The 21,076-nt window shown below is 35.6% G+C and overlaps 1 long non-coding RNA gene across 3 annotated transcripts in view; it reads right to left on the bottom strand.

Annotated features, from left to right (window-relative positions):
• LOC145524472 (uncharacterized) overlaps positions 1–21,076 on the bottom strand; it is a 517,399-nt gene that overhangs the window by 401,431 nt on the left and 94,892 nt on the right. The gene's annotated exons all lie outside the window — the stretch shown is intronic.

The following is a 21,076-nucleotide window of genomic DNA, read 5'->3' as shown; positions in this document are numbered from 1 at the left end:
ATCCACCTTAGAGCATTCTTGATTTAAAAAAAATAGAAAATTCATATTGGCTCATGATGGTGTTCCTCATTATTATGCCAAGGAAAATATTCAGTTATGATGAAATCCCAAGGAGATGCCACAATTAATTTTTTATAGTTGTTATTTCTCCAGAATAATTAACATTTTAATTGTGTCTACAAAGTGCTGGCCCCAAAATTCTGAAAGACAGATTAAAAAATGCTAAGATCCCAAGGATTTACATAAGTTGCTTGAGGTCACCAAGATAATAAACAAAAAGAATCATAATAACCACCGAGTTTGTATGAATATAAAGTCTACCCCTTTATTTCTCCACTGTCAAAGCTACATCTCCAGACCAGAACTGTAATCTCAGGTGTCCAACTGTCTCCGAAATATTTTCAACTTCTATCAGTGTATCCAAAATTGAATTTTAATATTTACTCACTAACCAGCTCACATTCTGCTATTTGTGCCACTGTTATTTTGAGGGGAGATCACACTTAATTTTTGCATCATTTACATCCCCAGTGTTCGAGTATTCAATTTTCCTTTTTTTCTTCAAAATTTCTTTTGGTTCTTAGCAATAATGATAACTTCAAATATATATAGATGTATATATACACACACACACACACACTATTACAAGAAAAAAAATTAATTATATACCTCTTTTAATGTCATTAATGTCCACATACAAATAACCATTAAGACTGGAAGGTCATGCTTAAAAATGAAAATTATTGTATTTGAGTAGAACAGTTATAGTTCTTTTTTAATAATAATCTTTAATATGATTTCATCCCAAAAATATGGAAAAGAAAAATGGTGTCACAAAAAGTTGCAGGATTTTCTCTTTCTATTGCCACTAACCTTATGGCACTAAATCTTCAAGCTCTTGTCATTCAAGTTTGCCACATACTGTGTTCTCTCCCCAAGTCATTCTGCGAAACTTTATGCAATTGATCTTCTTCAAACAAACCATTTAAGAATAGCTCCTATCTAGAACATTCCAGTAAGTTGTTCCAAGTCTAAAACAATAGAGGGAAATTAAAGACTCTCCATAACCTTGGCTTAATTTCTATATCCAGTATCACTTCTCTAAAACGAGCACTTCACTCCTGCTAGTCATCACACATTCGCACTTCCATTCTTTATGTCTGAAAAGCGGTTGCCACCATTCTTCACATAATACCTTTTGCTGAGCATTTAGTTAACATGCCAATTCCTTTATATATCCTTCTCAAGCCCTACTTTCTGCTTCCTTCATGTCTTGGGAATCAAGTATCTACCATATATTTAAACATTTGTTTATTTAATGCTGTATTATTTAAATTGTTGCTTTATTATCTATTTTTGAGGGTTTTTTCTGTATTTGTTTTCTTGAGACCAAGAAGTGGGTCTTATCACTCCTCTCTTGAGTATTCAGAGCATACAGTAACATTCAGTAAGCAGAAAAAGATTAGTAAACTCTAGCTGATTTATTGATTGGGATTAATGCTAACTTCTACAGCAGGCATTTTCTTAAAACACTAAAAGGCGACATTTCTAAGACCTTGTGAATTTAGTCTGAACTCAAATATTAGCATATTAGAAAATTTAAAAGACACTCAGGAATGAATAAAGAGCAAGTTCTTAAGCTTGGTAAATTAGGTTTTGGATTTGTGAACATATACAGTAATTTCTTATCCAGACAACTTCTATAGTTAAAAGGAATTATATTTAAATTTTAAATTCTTCATTCTTAATAAAATAAAACCTCAGTAATTTAGCTGGTGTTTGGATGGTGCTTAAACTGAACCCAAAACCCTATCATCTAAATGTATGATTCTGGAATCATACTCTTAGAAACCTTATGTTACCATTTAAAGTAACTGTTAAAGATATTCACTGCATAACAAACACAGGTCCTGGTCTTATATATTTAATTCTACTGAAGTTATTACAAATGATTGACTTTACAAAATTTAAACACATTACCAAATATTAGCACCCTATATATATGTGTGTGTGTGTGTGTGTATGTATTGAAAGTTTGCGAAACTTTAAGAAGAAGAAATGTGAAAACAGAAAAATATGAGAAATGAGCAAGACCAACTCTAACCCTTGACAAATGTTATCAAAAGTAACAAAGCTTTATAACTCATTACCTGACTTTCTATTCTGGACTATAAATGTTTTAATGGAATAATATATAAAACAATGATACAAATACCTGGCATTTATCCAAGCAAATAGTTCAAATCTATTTCTACTGTTAATAGGTATGTACCTAATCTACTGTCAATAGGTATGGACAAGTTCATTAACATCATTGAATTTCCAGTTTCTTCTTCATCTGAAAAATCTGAATAATAATTATCTGTAATTATGATGAGGATTAAATGTGACAATGCACATTAACTGGAATAGTGAATCAATGTACATGAATCATTAATATTCTTATTGTCTTTACCTGTTCAATGAGATTCTGGAATAACCAGTGACTGAAAACTGAGGCTGACTTTTAACTTCTGTCTTCCTTTTCAGATATTTTTATACACTTTCCTGACTTTATTGTTCAGCTCTGCATACTTACCTAGACCCTACATGAAGCATGAACATTATTTCTTGGTAGTTAGAACACGGCCTCTTTTTCCAGGCTACCTTTCATCTAAGTCAACTTCCTTGCTCCTTAGCACAGCTTCCTCATCTGCTATGACCTTACCAGCCTCTGGGTTCTTCAGTCTTAAGAGCTTAACTCTCCTGTTTCTCAAACTCTGCTTGTTTGTTTGTATTTTTTTTCTCTCCAGTGTGATAAGGCATCTCACCAGATCTTCCCTTGGATTCCTTAGAACCAGAACCCAACTTGACCTTTATCCATACAATTCTTTAGCCATACAAATACCAAGTTTTATGATCTGCACTGCAATTTACCACTTCCAAGTGACCAGTTCAATAGAATTTTGAGTTCATTTTCTCCCTTATCTACCATGGCATAGCTGCAAGGATTAACAGGCAAAATCAGAGTGACCAGATTCCGGAGGTATCCAGGAGGTTTAACACATTATTTATGTCTTAAGAGGTACAAACATTCTGATCTCTGTCTACTTGAAAAAGCAGTCACTTCAGTAGAAGAAATATCACCTTAAGACTAGAAGTAGATAAAAGACGCTAAAACGCATCACAGTGAACATGAGATTCACCTAGGGAGATTTTATAAAATGCTTCTGCTTGATCCTAGCCCAAACAGTTAAATAAGAGTGAGCTGGGACCCAGTGTTCGGAAGAGCACATGAACACGTGCATCTGCTCACAGAGGCGTTCGTGCACTCTTACTGACATGGCCACCTGACTGGCTTCCATCTGACCAGACTAAGGTTTCAGGTCCTCGGTTAACAGACTTAAAAGTTTCTGGGCAATGCCATTATACATGCCTGTTTTCTGTGCTATGAAGAAAACTTCTTGGCAATGACTTTGCCACATGTTAGGCCAATGGATAATGTAAAACTCTGCACTTTTGAATGACTTTATTTCAAGACAAAGTGACTCAAGAAAATGCATTTTGGAAGATTAATCCATGTTTTGTTCACTGTGAAAATAAAACCTTATCTGAGAATTGCTGTGAAAATTTTGTGGGTCCCTCTGATCATTTTGAAACTTCAGTAAAGTAGAAAACGACACCACTTATTTACCAGAGTGATAAAACAGCCAAGCTTCATGTGTAGTCTCTATATAGTTTTTATTTAAACAACCTAATGGTTTCTTTAAGTTGCAATTTAAGGAACTGATATCAATTCATGTTACTTGAGCTGTGTTTACATTAAGATTTAGTTTCCTTTCTTAAGTACTTTAAACATAGTAGGTTCAATGATGCTCAGTACATCCAGACACTCAATAAATGCTTTTTGATGATAATGATGAAGTTATTTTAACGTGGGTGTTCTTTCTCTTTACTTACATTCAATATCTTACTGAAATTCAGTTACCGATTTTTTCCCTTAAAATTACATAATGTGGGTGGTATTGAAGTCTTTTTCTTCTTGGCTTCTTTTTTTTTTTTCTTTTTTTAAACCAAAAAAAGACTGCATTTTCTAAAACCAAGCTGAGGTCTTCTATCAGTAAGACAGGTAACAGAGAGAAACATCACCATGCTGTTTTATGTTCTATGCCTTGTTTTTCTTTGCCTCACTCCCCTAATCTTCCTAAATAGTTGCAAATAGTTGCTCTTCTGGTTGAGACCCTGTTCCCACAGGTAGTGCTATGAAGTGGGGGTTTAGGATCAGAGGTCAATGGGCTTGCTTTCATGTATATAGCTCTACTGTAACCCAATGCATCCCTTTTCCCTGAGCAAAGCATTTGTCTTCTCAGCATGAACTGTCTACATGCAGAGCAGGGTAGGACCTTTCAGACTGACTGAGGATGGACCTTCAAAGAGTTAAAACTAACAATGGTGGTTTAACTGTAATACAGTTGATGACAAAAGAAATGTTGAACCACAGCTCCCACCTCATTATACTTTGAAAAATCTGAAAAGACTAATTGTCTTCATTTCCCAAAAGCAGATCTCAGACGTCATACTTGACTACAGACTGCATGAATGAACGAGTCTGCAAAGCTATTTGTTGCAGTGGCTTCCCTATAAAACAAAGAATAGCCCAAAACACTACACAGACCTTTTCCAATCAAAGAGACTGAGCTTTAAAAGTTAACTTTACTGCCTGATTCTGAAGTTTTCATTTTCCTTGCCAGACAGGTTCAAAAAGAATGTCTGTTTTCATTTCATCAAGCTTAATCCATACATAACATCCTTTCCCACTATTTACTAGACTACAGCTATCAAATGAAGATATGATGTCTGTGTTTGGGTTAGTTACTTTAAATTCTAATGACCATGATGTAATCACTGTAATCAAGAAAAGCTTGTCTGTCTTTAGATTTAGGTCCTTTGCCATTGGCCTGGCACACTTTCCAGTCTTTTCATTAAGCTAACCACAATTTTGCCAAATTTGTAATTATCAAGGAGTTTGCTTTACACAGCCTTGGGGTGCCAAATTCAAGTTTATTCCACTGGTTTTGTTGTGGTGTTTGTCATTGTTTTAGCAAAACAGTTTACAAATATTTGGATAAGAAAACTTTATCAGCAATACATTTTTTATTATACCGATATGTTTGTATATTTGAGTCCTTTTTCTCAAATTATGCAGTTTTTATTTTTTACATTTATATCTAAAGTGGAGATTCTCCTCTGCACAAGTAAATGTTTAGAGCAACTTGGAAGTTTAGAAAGAGTTAAGTTTTTTTTAAAAAAGATGAAAATTGTACATGTAGATGTAAATTTTTTTTAAATATTAATTTCTTTGTGTTTTGTAAACTAAAGGTTTTCATAAATAAAATGGAAATCATACACAGTTTCCTTGTTTGAGTTAAGTTTAGCTCTTGTAAAAAAAAATGCCACTTATATTCCTATTCTAGGTACCAACTTTTAAGAATTTCAGGGTTATCCTTTTTAACTATTCACTAAAAAGTAGCTACAGATCCTCTTTGTCTCCCCCCTCAAAGGAAAATACTTCCTAATTAATCTGGAAATCAAGAAGCATTAAATAAATAATTTTTACAAAAATTACCATTTCAGTTGACAGAATTTTGCTACTCAAACTTACTCAAAGCCCACTTCACCACAGCTACCCTGGATAGAATTCAAATTTACCTGCTCTCCTGACATGTCCCTAAACCTATGAAATTCCTGTGAGTCTGGCTGTCCCTATGCTTACTTTGCATAAATAATTTTTTCAGTCTTTTAGGTTCCAAGGTGAGCAGACCAAATGGGAAAGGAGGGGATGATTTAGTTGCTAAGCAACAGACTGGTAAGGATCAGGCATATCTTAATTAAGCTCTAGCAGAAGTGTAGATCGATGGTCTTAATTAACCCCCACAGGATAGCATCCAATATTAATTAATTAATGTATATTAATTACTCATTTAAATGGTTGAAATAAATGGATTGTCATGTTTTAGTCCAATAATCTTTTGGTAGATGCTATTTCGTTTGCACCAATTAAAGAAATACACTGAGACCAATAAAAAAGATAGCAGAGTTAATCCCACTTATTTAAATAAATTATCTTAATATCTTATTACATATAATTAAATTTTACATTTTAATTAAATAGTAATTTAAATGCCTAATATGATTATCATCAATAAAGAGAACTAATTTCAGAATAACAACAGTGACTTAGTTCCAGGAATTTAAAGGAACAACAATTTTCTTAGGCAGGAATGGTGGAAAATAAAATAAAATACAACCAAATATGACAGATACAATAGGGTGTTTAGGTTAATAGGTGCAATGCATGTCTATTATAAAAAGTTGTTGTTGAAGCCATGCCTGTTAACCTTTAACCCTAGAGCTTTATTCAGCAGTTAACTTGCTTACCAGCAGGATATCTTTGTGATTTCTTTAACTAGCTCTAAGTATATAGAGAAGTAAGTCCTGACAGAGTGACAGGAAGAAGGAAACAATTCCTCATGTTTCCTAAGAGAATATATTTCTCATATTTTTTTTAGGAGAATTTTGATATACTAAGAAAAAATCATGATTTCAACTTTAATAAGTGATAAGAAAACTGTATCTGTTTAACATCATCAAGTTTTAAAATGCAAAATTTTTGAAGAACCATGGACCAAGAAATTCAGAGAATGATGAAATTTACATGCATGCTGGTAATCTTTATTAACTGCTAACAAATGTTCATTATGTATTTTTGTGTGTGTTTACATGCCTGAAACTGAGGTGGAAATTGATGTTAATGGCTTTAGTTCTTTGTTTCCAATTTAAATGAATATTTTTTAATTGATATTTTAATGACACTCTTGAAATAAATGGAGTTACTCTCCCATGACACAAAACTAGGATCCTAATTCTGTATCTTGAAGAGATACAGATGATGTGGGCAACTCATACAGATTTCCATGGCACCACTGGTCCTCTACATCATATCCTTTATATCATTCTATGATCTGTTATTTAATGCTCCATATATTTAACTTAATTTTTATGTGTTATACCCTCAAAGATCTTTGTAATGTCCCTATGGGACTGTATTCCAGCAGCATGCAACACAGTGCCCCATATATAGTAGCATCTTAAGGTAACATCTGTGGACTTGGTTTGACGTAACTCTTACTGAGAAGGGCCAATTAGGCTAAAAAGAAACAGGGTGTGTGTGTGTGTGTGTGTGTGTGTGTGTGTGTGTGTGTGTGTGTGTGTGTGTGTGTGTGTGTGTGTGTGTGTGTGTGTGTGTGTGTGTGTGTGTGCGTGCGTGCGTGCTGGCAACAGGGAGAGGTAGGGTTCAAACACCATGAGGAAGGGAACGGAGTAAGACAAACACAAGTGAAGAATTAGCAGCTGTGCTTGAAGAAGAGGCAACTAATAAGGAGATAATGAAAGGTGAGGCAGAATACAGGTTCAGGGACCACTGAAATGAGGCTCAGGTACAGAATGAACCTTTGTACACATTTATCCTTTGTATGCAGCATCACAAGACCAATGTGAAAGAGTGCCAGGGAGCAAAAGGTCATGAGTGAAGCTCACCTAGTGGAGACAGTGGTAGAGCTCAGGCAGAATGGAGCAAATGGTCCATGAAACAGGCACCTAACACTCAGCTCTAGCAACGAGTGACATTTAGGAATCCAGGCCCTATGCTGGCAGACTGCCAAATCTTTTCAATAACAGCCAGAAACCTATTATTTTCTGAAATCCTCTAATTTTAATTACAACATTAAAAAAAATCATATAAGTCAAATAAAATACATATACAAGTTTCACTGATAACCTAGAAATCAACAGTCTGTGACTTATTTGCAAAGAGGAGTTATGGAAAGCTTTATTATTTTGTTTTTTAAAAGCACAAAAAGTGACATTTTTACTGCTGCTTTCCTATATAGTAAAAGATGTGAGATGACATCATATGATACAGTTGGGAATTCAGAAGTGGTGATGCTGCTCAATGGACAACTAGCAATTTTAGCAATTTGTACAGAGCACTACTCATACTATCGGTGGGTCAGTGATCCTTAAATACGCTGAGCAAATGTAGTTGCTTTATTCAGCCGATTCTCTTCTTAAACTTCTACCTAGTAGGTGGCTGGGAGGGAGGGAGGAGATTAGACTCTGGCTTTTTATCCAGTTTAACACTCAGTTTGATGCACACACGTAAACAGTCTCTAGGTAGTAAAGTAGTTTCTATCTCATATGACTCTTGGGCACCACGCCTCCCAGCCCCCATGCCAACCCTCTCCATAGAGTGACTTCCTTACACACAATCGCTGTATCTACTTGTTTCTGGCCCTTCCCCCACTATCCTCAGCCTGAGTTTTGTCTTTCGAAAAACTTTAACCAAAGAATAAGTTTAATCAAAGGAGTGAGAAAATGCAGAAACAAAGGAAAACAATCCAACAAGGCTAAATAATAATAGTCATTCAGCAGAGTCAAGGACATTTAGTTCTTGACTAAAGATAATAGATATATTAGATATAGATAATAGGTAATATTATAGACTATAGATAATATTCTGAGCCATATCCTGTGAGCTGTCCTGTAAATACTGAAACCTCCGCCTGGTGGTGGAAGTTAACTACGTGATGACCGGACTGCAGCCATGACATGTTGCTGCTGCTGCTAAGTCTCTTCAGTCGTGTCCGACTCGGTGTGACCCCATAGACGGCAGCCCACCAGGCTCCCCTGTCCCTGGGATTCTCTAGGCAAGAATACTGGAGTGGGTTGCCATTTCCTTCTCCAGTGCATGAAAGTGAAAAGTGAAAGTGAAGTTGCTCAGTCGCGTCCGACTCTTAGCAACCCCATGGACTGTAGTCTACCAGGCTCCTCCGCCCGTGGGATTTTCCAGGCAAGAGTACTGGAGTGGGGTGTCATTGCCTTCTCTGGCAGCCATGACATAAGCTGCCACAATTCCAAGAATTTGCATCAAAGAATGGAAACGAAAGACCCTGGAACTGAAGATTTATTGTACCTAAAACAATCAAGATGATATTGATCAGATCATCACCTGACCAATGTCAAGATGACTGTCAGAGCTGACTGTGCTGATTCTACATGAAGTCCCCTCCCTCTATCTATAAAAGCTCTTGCCTACTGTATGTTATTGGGAGGGAGGGTGGCAGAGAGTCAGCCTTTAGGTAGGAGTCTGCCCTCTCCACCCCAGTTGCCAGCATCCGAAATAAAGCAAAGTTTCCTTTCCATCAACCTTGTCTCTTCAATGGCTTTTGAGTGGCAAACAGTCAGACCCCCACTTTGGGTTACAATGTGAGCTAAAAAAATCTGGACAATCCTTTATCTTCCCTCAAACTCAGCTCTCAAGTCTATTATCTTCTTGCAAAAATGTAGCTAAATAATGACTAAGCCTTTCCCTCTCTTTAGAAATGTGTTGAAACTACATACCACCCTCCACCTCAAGCCCAATTTCCAGAGACAGAGAAATGCTCAAATGTAATATGCATTACAGTCATGCATCCATAAATACAAAAGGGAAAATCATATCAGAAAATTTTAAATATGATCTGTGCTAGCTAACTTTTGTGGAGAATAGAAATCAAAATTAAATGAAGCCACATTATCTTCATCCTAAACTTACTAAAACCCTTTTGCAAATCCCATATCTCCAGTTTAATTTGAAAGCAATATTTAAACATTCAAGGCTGATACACTGCAAGTCTGATATAAATATGCCATGAACTTTTTCTGATACCAGGAACATGGATTCTGAAGTTTTTAGACATATTGAACAATTTATCTTTTCACTCTAATTTCTACTCTCTGAATCTAGAAGGCCCTCAAAACACAAAATGACTTAATGCAAATGATGTAATACTGTGTATATATTTTAGGCTTTCCTGTGCCAAAGCTCCATTCAAAAAAAAAAGGAAAAAGAAAGAAAAAGAAATTACTCTCAGAAGACACGGCACACGATGTAAGCTATTTATATCCCACCATCCCTCCATTGTTCAAAATGAAACCTCCTCTTGAAAGCTTGTCAACAAATGTTTCAGTATGGTGTAGTAAAGAATCCTTGTTTTTAATGTGTCACAGTTAATAACAATGCTTGAATTTATTGCCTTCATAAAAAAAAATTCTTTGATTATGTAAACCAAATAAAAATTTGAACCCCAGTGTTTTCTGTTGTCTCAGGAATATACCAGCAAACCAAGATTATATGTTGAAGGATTTGAAGTTAATGTACTTCATTCAAGTCCATTCAAGTATAGATTTTGATTAGGTGGAAAATTAGTGTATAATCTGTACTAATTTAAGGATGTAGATTCATCTGCACAGTGGTATGTAAAATCAGATTTACTTTTAAAGGAGGAAAGGAAACACAATTTCAATATTCATTCCCCAAACTTAACAAACTGCTGTTGAAATGAAAACTGTGATGTTATGAAGAACTGTAACTATTGAATGAACATAAAAATAGAAAATAGCAATGTTTAAGACATTTGCTATTCTTATTTTGGAAGATGACTACACAAAGCCAACCTAAAGAGGGGGATAAGATTTCACATTTTATTGGCGTTCGGGGAAACGTTATACCCTGTCTCTGGAAAATCAGAAAGGGAAGTGGTTATAAGGAATCCACATAATAATGTATGGGAAAGCCAACTAGAATTTACAAGGGAGGGGACTCCGCTGGTGAATCGAAGAGCTGCCAAGTCACATGTTGCACAATTTATTAATCGTGAGCTGCTTCACCAGCCAGCAGTTTCTCCATTTTCTCTTCATTTCTGACTCTACTCCCACTAAGCCACTAAATTGTTTTTGGTGCAAAATATGTGTTATGAGTAAAAAACACAACACAGGACCAAATGAGAAGAAAGTAAACATTTGGCAGCTTTCAAAAGCAGGTGGAATGGGTCCAGAATGTACATTGTCTACATTTTGAGACTCGGATTTGGCCAGGGAGTATTACTTTGTTAAATGCTACAAAAGCCCCAGTTTGGTCTTCAAGGAACATGGACTCAGCCCCATTTGAAGTCCGATTACTGGGGATCCGCTGGCACTAAAAAATGGTAGGTGCCCTTGATCCTGCTCCAAGTAAAGGAAGTTTATAGTAGTCACTGACAGGACGCTTTTAAGAGAGCTCTTAAAAGACTTCACTCACTTTGAAAAAGGTTAAATGTTGCATGTTACACCTGTGCATGAAATTTCTAATTTAAAAAATGTATAAAGTTATCTATATAGTCTCCATGTTTGAGGAAAAATATCTTTCTTTGCGGCCAATATTTTAAGATATTTCATCTCTTAAATGCATGAGAGTCTATCAGTTCAGTCACTCAGTTGTGTTCAACTCTTTGCCACACCATGGACTGCAGCAGGCCAGGCCTCCCCGTCCATCACCAACTCCTAGAGCCTGCTCAAACTCATGTCCATCGAGTTGGTGATGAGAGTCTATAAACCTGGATAGTGGAAAAGGCTTGGCTTGGGGCATCTCACCTGCATGTTAAGATGCCGCTGACAATGGTAATTTGGGCTAGGTTGATGGTGGTGAGGAAAATCCTAATAACTTATCTATATGTATGCCTCTAAATGAAATGCAATAGATCATAGAAACATTATCTTCCTTCCAAGAGATATCAAATAACTTCTGCCCCATGACAAGCTTGCAGGACACTGTGCTCTTTAGCTTTAATGAAGAGAGCTATGGAAAGAGATGTCCACCTATCCCTACACTCAGCAGAAACAGTATTTTTAAACAGTTTGAGCTTTAACTATCTGCCTAAGTGAAAACATAATATAGACAACTCATGCAGGCAAAGACAAATGCAGACACAAAGTAATCTATGCCTTCACAGCTGTGTGGCAAATTTCACTACATCTCCGCTCTCTGTTGCATTTCTTAGCAGTACTTGCAGATATTATTCAGATCCCTCTAGTTTCCTCCCCACATCCCTTCATTTCCAGAAGAGGAACGTCACTTATTTACTGCAGTGTCTGAGCCCAACCAAATACACTACCTCAAATACCTTCTATAACCCTCCTTACCTTTATCCATCTTTTCCCCTCACTGCTATCTACCATGCCAACCTACCATAGCAAATGTCCCTATCTCTGCTTTACCTTGCATCCCTTCCTCCATCTGAAGGAGTCCTGAACCATCATCACTTCTGTTTTACCTCATCACTATCTCTACTCCTGCTGACCGATGGCCTGTATTCACAGATGCCATCAAGTCATCTTTACACACAACACCTCTATAAAGTCACTCACTAATCTCTTGAGTTTTTAAGATTCACAGAATTTTAGACTTCAAGAACATTAGAGTAAGAAACTTAAAAATATTTGTTCTAACTAAATCATGTTACAAGTAAAGGGAAAATCTCATGTCTTTTTTAGCTCTTCCTCTATGCCCAATACCCATTCATTCAAAAGTAACAAATGACTCATAATTATTTTTTTCTTAGTCTTTATCTTTTCTGGCTTTGCTATTTGGGGTAACTGCTCCCTCTCAAATCGTTTCCTGCCAATTACCTACAGCCATCAATTGATTCCAACACACAGTCATTTAGGAACACTGCAGATACACACAGCCTTCCCATCAAGGACTTAACCCAAACTTGTAGAACCATCCTTGACTCCCTTTTCCTTTGATTTTTACCTTAAAAACCATATGAAATAACACCTATCTTCTCCCTTTTTCCTGTTGCCCGTTTGTGGCTTTCACTTTCTCTTCATGAACTATTACCCCAGGCTCCAAAAGAGGATTCTCACAGTCATTTTCTACCCTCCCCAGTGAAATTCTGACATGGTCAGTTCACCCTTAAAACCATTCTTACGGTTAGGGCTCCAGTCTCTAACTAAACAAACTACAATGCCTAGCATTCAAAACTGTTTGGAATCTGGTCCCAATCTTTATTTCATCATTCACTAGTCTTTTTGGAACCCTAAATTGCAGTCAAAATGAGGGTCTGGATGCTCTCTAAACACATTCCATGCTTCCTACCTGTATATTGTGCCACTATTTATTATGTTATGTTTCTTACACTTCGCTTCTTCACCAATATCTATGTCAGCTGAAAGACTCATGATCAAAGTGAACTTCAAGGAACATCTCACTCATGCAGCCTGTTGTAATCAGTCAAACAGAATAGAGACTTCTCTATTCACTGTGTATTCTTCTTCAGTGTCACCTAGGATATTGTCTCATTTTAGAGTCTTCAATCCTTGTATCATTCCCTCCCTGAGAGTAAATTTTTTGAGGCTTAGAAATCTTTGATTTTGTTTCTTCCATAGTGCTTTTTTTAAAAAATAGGAATTCAGCTACAGGTTTAGGTATTGTCTTATAGGTGCTAGAAAACTCAACAGGTTTTAGACTAAACTCTCTTTCCACACCCAACCCAGTCCCCCACTAAACTTCCTCTATACAAAAATTCTCTAGACTGGGCTAAGGGTCCCACTAGTGATTTTGTAATCCAATCCCAAAAGCTACAAGTCTTAAATTTCTCACCTTTTGGCGCAATTTCCACCAGTCATTTACACTGGTAAACAGTCTCATTAATGTTCTCTTCAAAATTCCATATTAATCTCTCCCTTTTTGCCATCGGCTTGTCTCTGTCTTAGATCAACTCCTCCACATTTCTTACCCGGACCACTGCCATAGCCTGGAAACTAAGTCTGACTTCTTTGTAATCCATCCTCCACATGGCTACCAGGATAATATCTCTAATGGCAAAAATGATCATTTACTTTCTTTTTAAATCTTCCCAGACTCCCTAACCTAAAGAGGAATGTCCAAACTCTTTGTATAGTTTGCAAAGTCTTTCACAGTCTGGCCTCTGCCTTCCTTTCCATACTCATTTTATGCCACCAGTTTACCTACGTCATGCAAACATAGAAAAAGCTTGGTAGGCCATTCCCCTTTGCTTAAGTAAATCCTGTTCATTCTTCAAGGCTCAACTCAATCCTCCAGCTAGTACATGTCATAAAGCATTGGGTGTCCTTCCTCTGTCAAATTGATAGTAATTACGAGTTTGTCTATTTTTACCAAAGAATGAGAAATCTCCCCAAACTGAAATATTGCTAGATTTTGGTTCATATTCATAGAGTCTAATGAACTATAATAATTGTAGAATTAAAAATACATGAATTTATTAAAGCATACAATAGTTTAACTGTGATTTATATCAAACCACATGGTACTTACAATATCCCTTTTACAAATTCAAAGACAAATAAAGCAAAATAACATATTATCTAGGCTTTCATATTTAAAAGTAAAATATCAATAGGATATATTAAACACTGTTTAAAGATAGCTGTCAATTCTGGTGGAAGGACCAGGAGAGATGGGATAAAGGAGAAACACAGAAGTAGATATAACATACTGTTAAGCTACTTCTTTGGTTGGGTAGTAAGTTTACTGGTGTTCCTTTCATGTTGATTAATTATGTTTTTTAAAATGTGGCCATTCGTGAATCAAACGTAACCGAGTGTCATGAATCAAGCATTGTAACTAAACTAATTTAATGGAGTGTTCAGGCCACACTGGACCTGAGATTTACTTGGTTACTAATTAACAACAACAAAAAATCTACAATTGTTATTATTTAGATCTTAGTAATCATACTTTTATAAAAAGAGATAGGCAACTTTACCTTTCCACTATATTCTTTTTCATCTATAATGCCATGGGAAAATATAAAAATATGACATAACATAGAGACCACTACAAATGTGAACAGGTAGGCAAATATATCTACCCTAACATTCAAATTTGCATGTGGAGCTTTAATTACAAAATGGATCTCTTCCCTGAGGGAAAAAAGCACACTAGAGAGAATAATCACAGAATTCTCATTCTCTGGATACACTGATAAGGTTCACTCACTCAGTTATCCAGAATTTATTGAGAAACAGTTTTATTCCAGGGTACACTAGATACCATCAGGCTCCCCCAGTGGCTCAGCGAGTAAAGAATATGCCTGCAATGCAGGAGATGCAGGTATGATTCCTGGGTCAGGAAGATTCCCAGTAGAAGGAAATGACAACCCACTCTAGTATTCTAACCTGAAGACTTCCATGGACAGAGGAGCCTGGCAGGCTACAGCCCATACTGTCGCAGAGCTGGACATGACTGAAGTGACTAACCACATACACACACACACACACACACACAAGATACCAAGATAAAACAAGGCTCCTGACAACACAAAGCATACAGAGGCCAAGGCTTCCTCCTTGTGTGCAATTTACACTCTGAAAACTGACTTATCAGCAACATGATAGAGTGCAATTCATAGAAATAATTTACTCTTCAATCCAGTTCAAGGGGAATTATGGAAATTTTGAGAAGTATTTTTTTTATCAATTTTAAAAACATATTATGACACCTCAATTCCCAAGAGATGAAATTCTTTCTTTATTCTCTAACATAAGAGTTTGATAATTTTTAAACTATAATTATAGATGGATTTCTTGAAAAATAAATACTAATTGCAGCAATAGTAATTATATTTTAAGTAGATTTTTAAAGCCTTATTATTCAGTAATTCATAAAGCGGGCAGTATATAATTTTATTTAAAGTGGAATAATAACTTTAGTCCACTTTATAGTGATTTTGCAAATACTGCTTAATATCATGCCAATCAAACTTTAAGTACTTACTCATTTGTACTTGGAGTTTTATAGTAAAGATTTATAGACCTTTCTGAGATATGCACTTTTCACATCAGTTAACTATATGGATCTTAAAGAAGAAACAAAAACAGTTCAAATGACAGTAGCTTAACATTTACATACTTCTGAATATCAGAAATGTGGAAAAAAATATAAATAAAACTCATTATAGGTTTTATAAAGAGTAATATTACCATTGAGTAATATGCGTGTGGAAGACGTTTTAAGTTGTGTCTAGTACAGTAAATCAGAGAAGGCAATGGCACCTCACTCCAGTACTCTTGCTTGGAAAATCCCATGGACGGAGGAGCCTGGTAGGCTGCGGTTCATGGGGTCGCTAAGAGTCGGACACGCCTGAGCGACTTCACTTTCACTTTTCACTTTTCACTTTCATGCATTGGAGAAGGAAATGGCAACCCACTCCAGTATTCTTGCCTGGAGAATCCCAGGGACGGGGGAGCCTGGTGGGCTACCGTCTATGGGGTCCCACAGAGTTGGACACGACTGAAGCGACTTAGCAGCAGCAGCAGCAGTACAGTAAATATTCAGCTCAGCATTGTTTCATGGTAAGTAAAGAAATTGAAGGATACAATGACAAAGTAGAAAGGTAAGACTAAGGTAGGGTTAAAGTGCTAATTCTTTTTACTTTCATTTCACTAGTATTCAACACACATCTCACAATTACCATACAATTTTCATAGGTGACATGTTGGAGGGGAAATCCATACTTACTAGATGAAAAACTTCTATATACAATATTATAAAAACTACTATATAACATTACTCTTCAAAGTGGCAGGTGTAGTCTAAGTCATCTAATTAATCAAAACTTCACAGAAGGAAAAGAAAAAGAGAGGAAAGAAAGGAATGATAGTTTTGATATAAGGATAAGCCTATGAGATTTCAGTGATTTATCATAATATAAAGGCAGTAAGTAAAGAGAGAAAAATGAGAGCTTTAGCAGAAAGTACACAGCATAAAACTTCAAAGAAACTTGCCATAACACATGTTATCCTAGTTATAAAGAAAAAAGAAAAGAAAATATCCATCCATTTAGATCTAAAACAAATGGTCAGTTAGATGGCATAAGTAACCTTTGTCCAGGCAGGAGTGTCAAACCTTAGAAAAGAAAGAAGATAACAATTCCTTCATTAGGACAAAAGAAATAGTAGATTTCGTGGTTATATTTTCTAATGTTAAAAATCTGGGCTTCACTATTCTAAATTCTCTGAATTCTCAGTTTTGAAAAGTGAACAAGCCAAACTTATACACATTCTTATGATTTACATTCACACATTTGTTTCTATTCCCAACCATAATGTAACACTATTTCTAAACACACAAGGAGATAAGAAAGGATAGTTGTGTTTCCCCCAGTATCTTGATGGGTTTATGATCATGATGTGATTTATAAAGAATTAAATACTATTTTTAAGAGACACTCACTTCAAAATTTTTATTTGTTATTTATGGTTTTTCTATATCTTGACTGAGGTGGTGATTACAAGATAGTGAATATTTTTTTAAAGGTCATCAAATTTGTATTTTCACTTCCAGATATGGTGAAATAACATGTTTGTCCATTTGCCTTTAACACTCAATAATTCAAGCAAAATATAAGAAGCATAGTTTTCAGACTTGGACCAAATGTAGCATAATTTAATGATTATTGAGAAGACAAAATAAATAAGCACAGGAACCCAGATAGAACCTGTCAACCTCTCTAAACTGATAACGAAGAATTTAAAATTTGAAGTAACCAAAGCATCTATAACTCACAGGGCAGAGTACCGGAGAGACGTGATCTACATAAAGAGAGAGATCAGGAAATCCACAAAGCATTTCCCTTGAGTCTTCACCAGTACAGTGAGTAATGGTGGACACAGGGAAACTATCCAAGGCTAGGAACAGAAGCACATGAAAGACAGAAGCAGCAGAGTCATAGGAACACCATGGGGCCAACTATAATTGATGTTCTCGTTCGCCAGAGTTGAGATACCTCCACAACAAGTGGAATAACAAGTAGAGTACTGGAAAAGGAATAGCCTCAAAAATGAGGCCAAACTCACTACAGATTAAAGGCTGCTCTGGTCCTGCCTAACAAAGCTTAAGCTCAATCTTGAGGAATGTAAAATTGTTTCAAGTAACTTAAATGAATGCTATAGCCCAGCCCAAACATATTTAAAGAAATATAAAATCAAACAAAACCAGGCTCCAACATAAAAATATCATAAATTTAATGACTAGCATCCAATAAAAAATTCTAAGCATGGTGATAAGCTGAAAAACATGACTGCTAATTAAGAGAAAACCAATCGATAGTGGTACCTCAAGAAATGACAGGGATGACGGAATTAGCTGATAAGTATGCTAAAACAGCTGTTAGAAATATCTTTCATCTATTTAAGAAATTATGGTAGAGGAAATCATGAGCCTGATAAGGAAAGGTATGGATAATATAAAAATACATCTCAGAAAAAAAAAAATACACTGGATGTCATTAAGATTAAATATGATGGGAGAAAATGATAGTAAACTTGGAATTATAGAAAATTATAGCAAAAATATTAGAATCTATCAAAATACATTTTATTTTATTTACTTCTTTTTGTGGGGAGGGATAAATTAGGAATTTGGGATTAACAGATACACTATTATACATTGGCTTCCCAGGTGGGTCAGTCATAAAGAATCCACCTGCCAAGTAAGAGATGTGGGTTTGGTCCTTGAGATTGGGAAGATCCCCTGTAGAAGGAAATGGCAACCCACCCCAGTACTCTTTCTTGGAAAATCACATGGAAAGAGGAGCTTTGTGGGCTAAGTTCATGGGGTAATAAAAGAGTCAGACATGATTTAGCAACTAAACAACAATACTACTATACATAAAACAGATAAACAACAAGGACTGACGATCACACAGTGGACTATACTGTTTCTTGTAATAACCTCTAATGGAAAAGACTCTCCACACTGTTGAAAAACCAAATATAACATTGCAAACAGCCCCAACCTTAGATCATGAAGTCCTATTAATATAATACTGTGGTACATATCTAATGAAAAAATACATATATTAAATGGACCTAGCAGTTCAGACCCGTGTTGTTCAAGGATCAACTGTATTTTGACAATTTCGGGCATTAGCGATGTGATACAATGGGCATGTATAACTCGAGTTAAGTCAATTTCCAAATGTGTCCATCAAGAAAGCATTTTTGAAAAGTGGTCAACCAACATGCTAAATCAAGAATACCCAGTCTAAACACCTAAAACATGCAGCATACTATCAGAATGGGCTGAACTTGAGAGGTAGCTACACAGCCTTCCTAAAATTTCTGTTTTTGAGCAATAACCAATGTTTTGCTAATTAGGTTACTGGATATATAAAATAGGTCTTTATTGGTGAAACTAACAACATATCTTGTTAATTTGAATGATAAAATGAACACTCACTGCTAAAATTAAAGGTAATTAAGATGAAAGTTTAAAAAAAAAGATGTGTGGAGACCCTAAAATAATTTAGAACTTTGAGTAGCAAAATATCAACATTGCCCAGAAGTTTATCAGAAATGTAAAATCTCAGGCTCCATTCCAGGCACGCCATATCAGTATCTGCATTTTAACAAAATCCTCAGATGATTCACATGCATTGCTTTAAAATCTTTCCCCACCTTTTATGAGCAAGCTAAAAAGAATTTGAGCAAGGTCTGTAATTTATATGTTAAAGGAATATTGTCTTAGGTTTAATTCTATGGGGTCTGTCCAATCATAACTTTTGACTCTGTTGGCCAAAAGAATAACACAATGCTGCTCCAAAATTCTGCATCTGTCTTAAGTAAATGTTACATTCAAAATGCCAAACAGAGTATATAACAGGCAAAAGTTTTCATTATACATCCAGGGCAGTCTTTACGCCTACTGTCCCAGTATAATTACTAATAATGCTCCATTTCACTTTCAAAGGTGATAAATTACAAGGTCAGGCTAAGAGTAAGTCATGTGACTTTTTACTTTTGTGCTTGCTTGCTAATAATAAGGGCTTCCCAGGTGGTGCTAGTGAATCCAACAGTATTCGTGAACTGAGAGATACAGGAGAAATCAAATGACTTGCCAGTGTACAGTTGGCTATCCACTACGCTTTAAGTCAATTTCTCTATAAAGTATTTTGTAATTTTACAAATAAGGTAGGATAGAAGATTACTCCAGTTCTAAACTAAAAATATTGTTGATGTGGAAGTAAATCAATATTACATGTTAAAATGCTTTGATCCAAAAACTTAGTACAAAAAAAAAACCCCAAACCCTTAATCTTTATCCATTCATATCTATGCATCTGCCAGTGCAGGAGAAAAGAGATGAGGGTTTGATACCTGGGTCAGGAAGATGCCCTGGAGGAGGGCATAGCAACCCATTCCAGTATTCTTGCCTGAAGAATACTATGGACAGAGGAGCCTGGTGGGCTATAGTCCATAGAATTACAAAGAGCTGGACATGGCTGAAGCAACTTAGCACACACACAAGCTAAACTCCCATATTGATAGTTTTCACAAGGACAAAAGATGGGGAACTTTTCCTTTCGGAAACCTTTAACATCTTTGATATCTCAAAGTCACCATATTATTCTGTCATCTTGATATGTCATCCTATCTAAAAGACTTATCAAACATGGTGAAAACAGTATTCGTGAACTGAGAGATACAGGAGAAATCAAATGACTTGCCAATGTACAGTTTGCTATCCATTACTCTTTAAGTCAATTTCTCTATAAAATATTTTGTAATTTTAAAAATAAGGTAGCATATGGGATTACGCCAGTTCTAAACTAAAAATATTGTTGATGTGGAAGTAAATCAATATTACATTTTAAAATGCTTTGATCCAAAAACTTAGTACAAAAAAAAAAAACCCCAAACACTTAATCTTTATCCACTCATATCTATGCAAGTATTAAATCAACCATCAGAATCATATATATTTTAGCCAATATTAAATCTTAGTGTTTTAAATCCCATCGCAAAACACAATGAAAGTTAAAATGAGAGAAATGTAGTGCTTTCTTAGTGCCAAAAATTGAACCATATCATCTAAATCAAAATGCATTTGTAACAGTGCAACTCAAGGCCATCATTCAGTTCTAAGTTACTGTGTTCTCTGAAAGTAAATAAAATGGTTTGGAGGTCTCATTTAAATAGATTCTAGATTTGTGGTACAGTTTTGGCAATGATGAGTTTTCTTGGTACATCAATGTTACCATAATGGTTACAGAAGTTATGAACATAGCATTTGTGGTAACGAGTTTACAATTGAGAATCGAAAGATGCATTTTCAGGATCATAAATAAAGCTAAACACCCTCTTATTCAAAGGAAGGAATATCCAAAACCTGACCAATTGTACAAGGATCCCAATT

Source organism: Giraffa tippelskirchi, chromosome 10 (assembly GCF_054371585.1).
Source record: "Giraffa tippelskirchi isolate mGirTip1 chromosome 10, T2T-mGirTip1v1.2.pri, whole genome shotgun sequence".
NCBI classification, from domain to species: Eukaryota; Metazoa; Chordata; class Mammalia; order Artiodactyla; family Giraffidae; genus Giraffa; species Giraffa tippelskirchi.
Note: the sequence above shows the minus strand (reverse complement) of the source record. Positions and strands in the feature narration are given on the sequence as shown.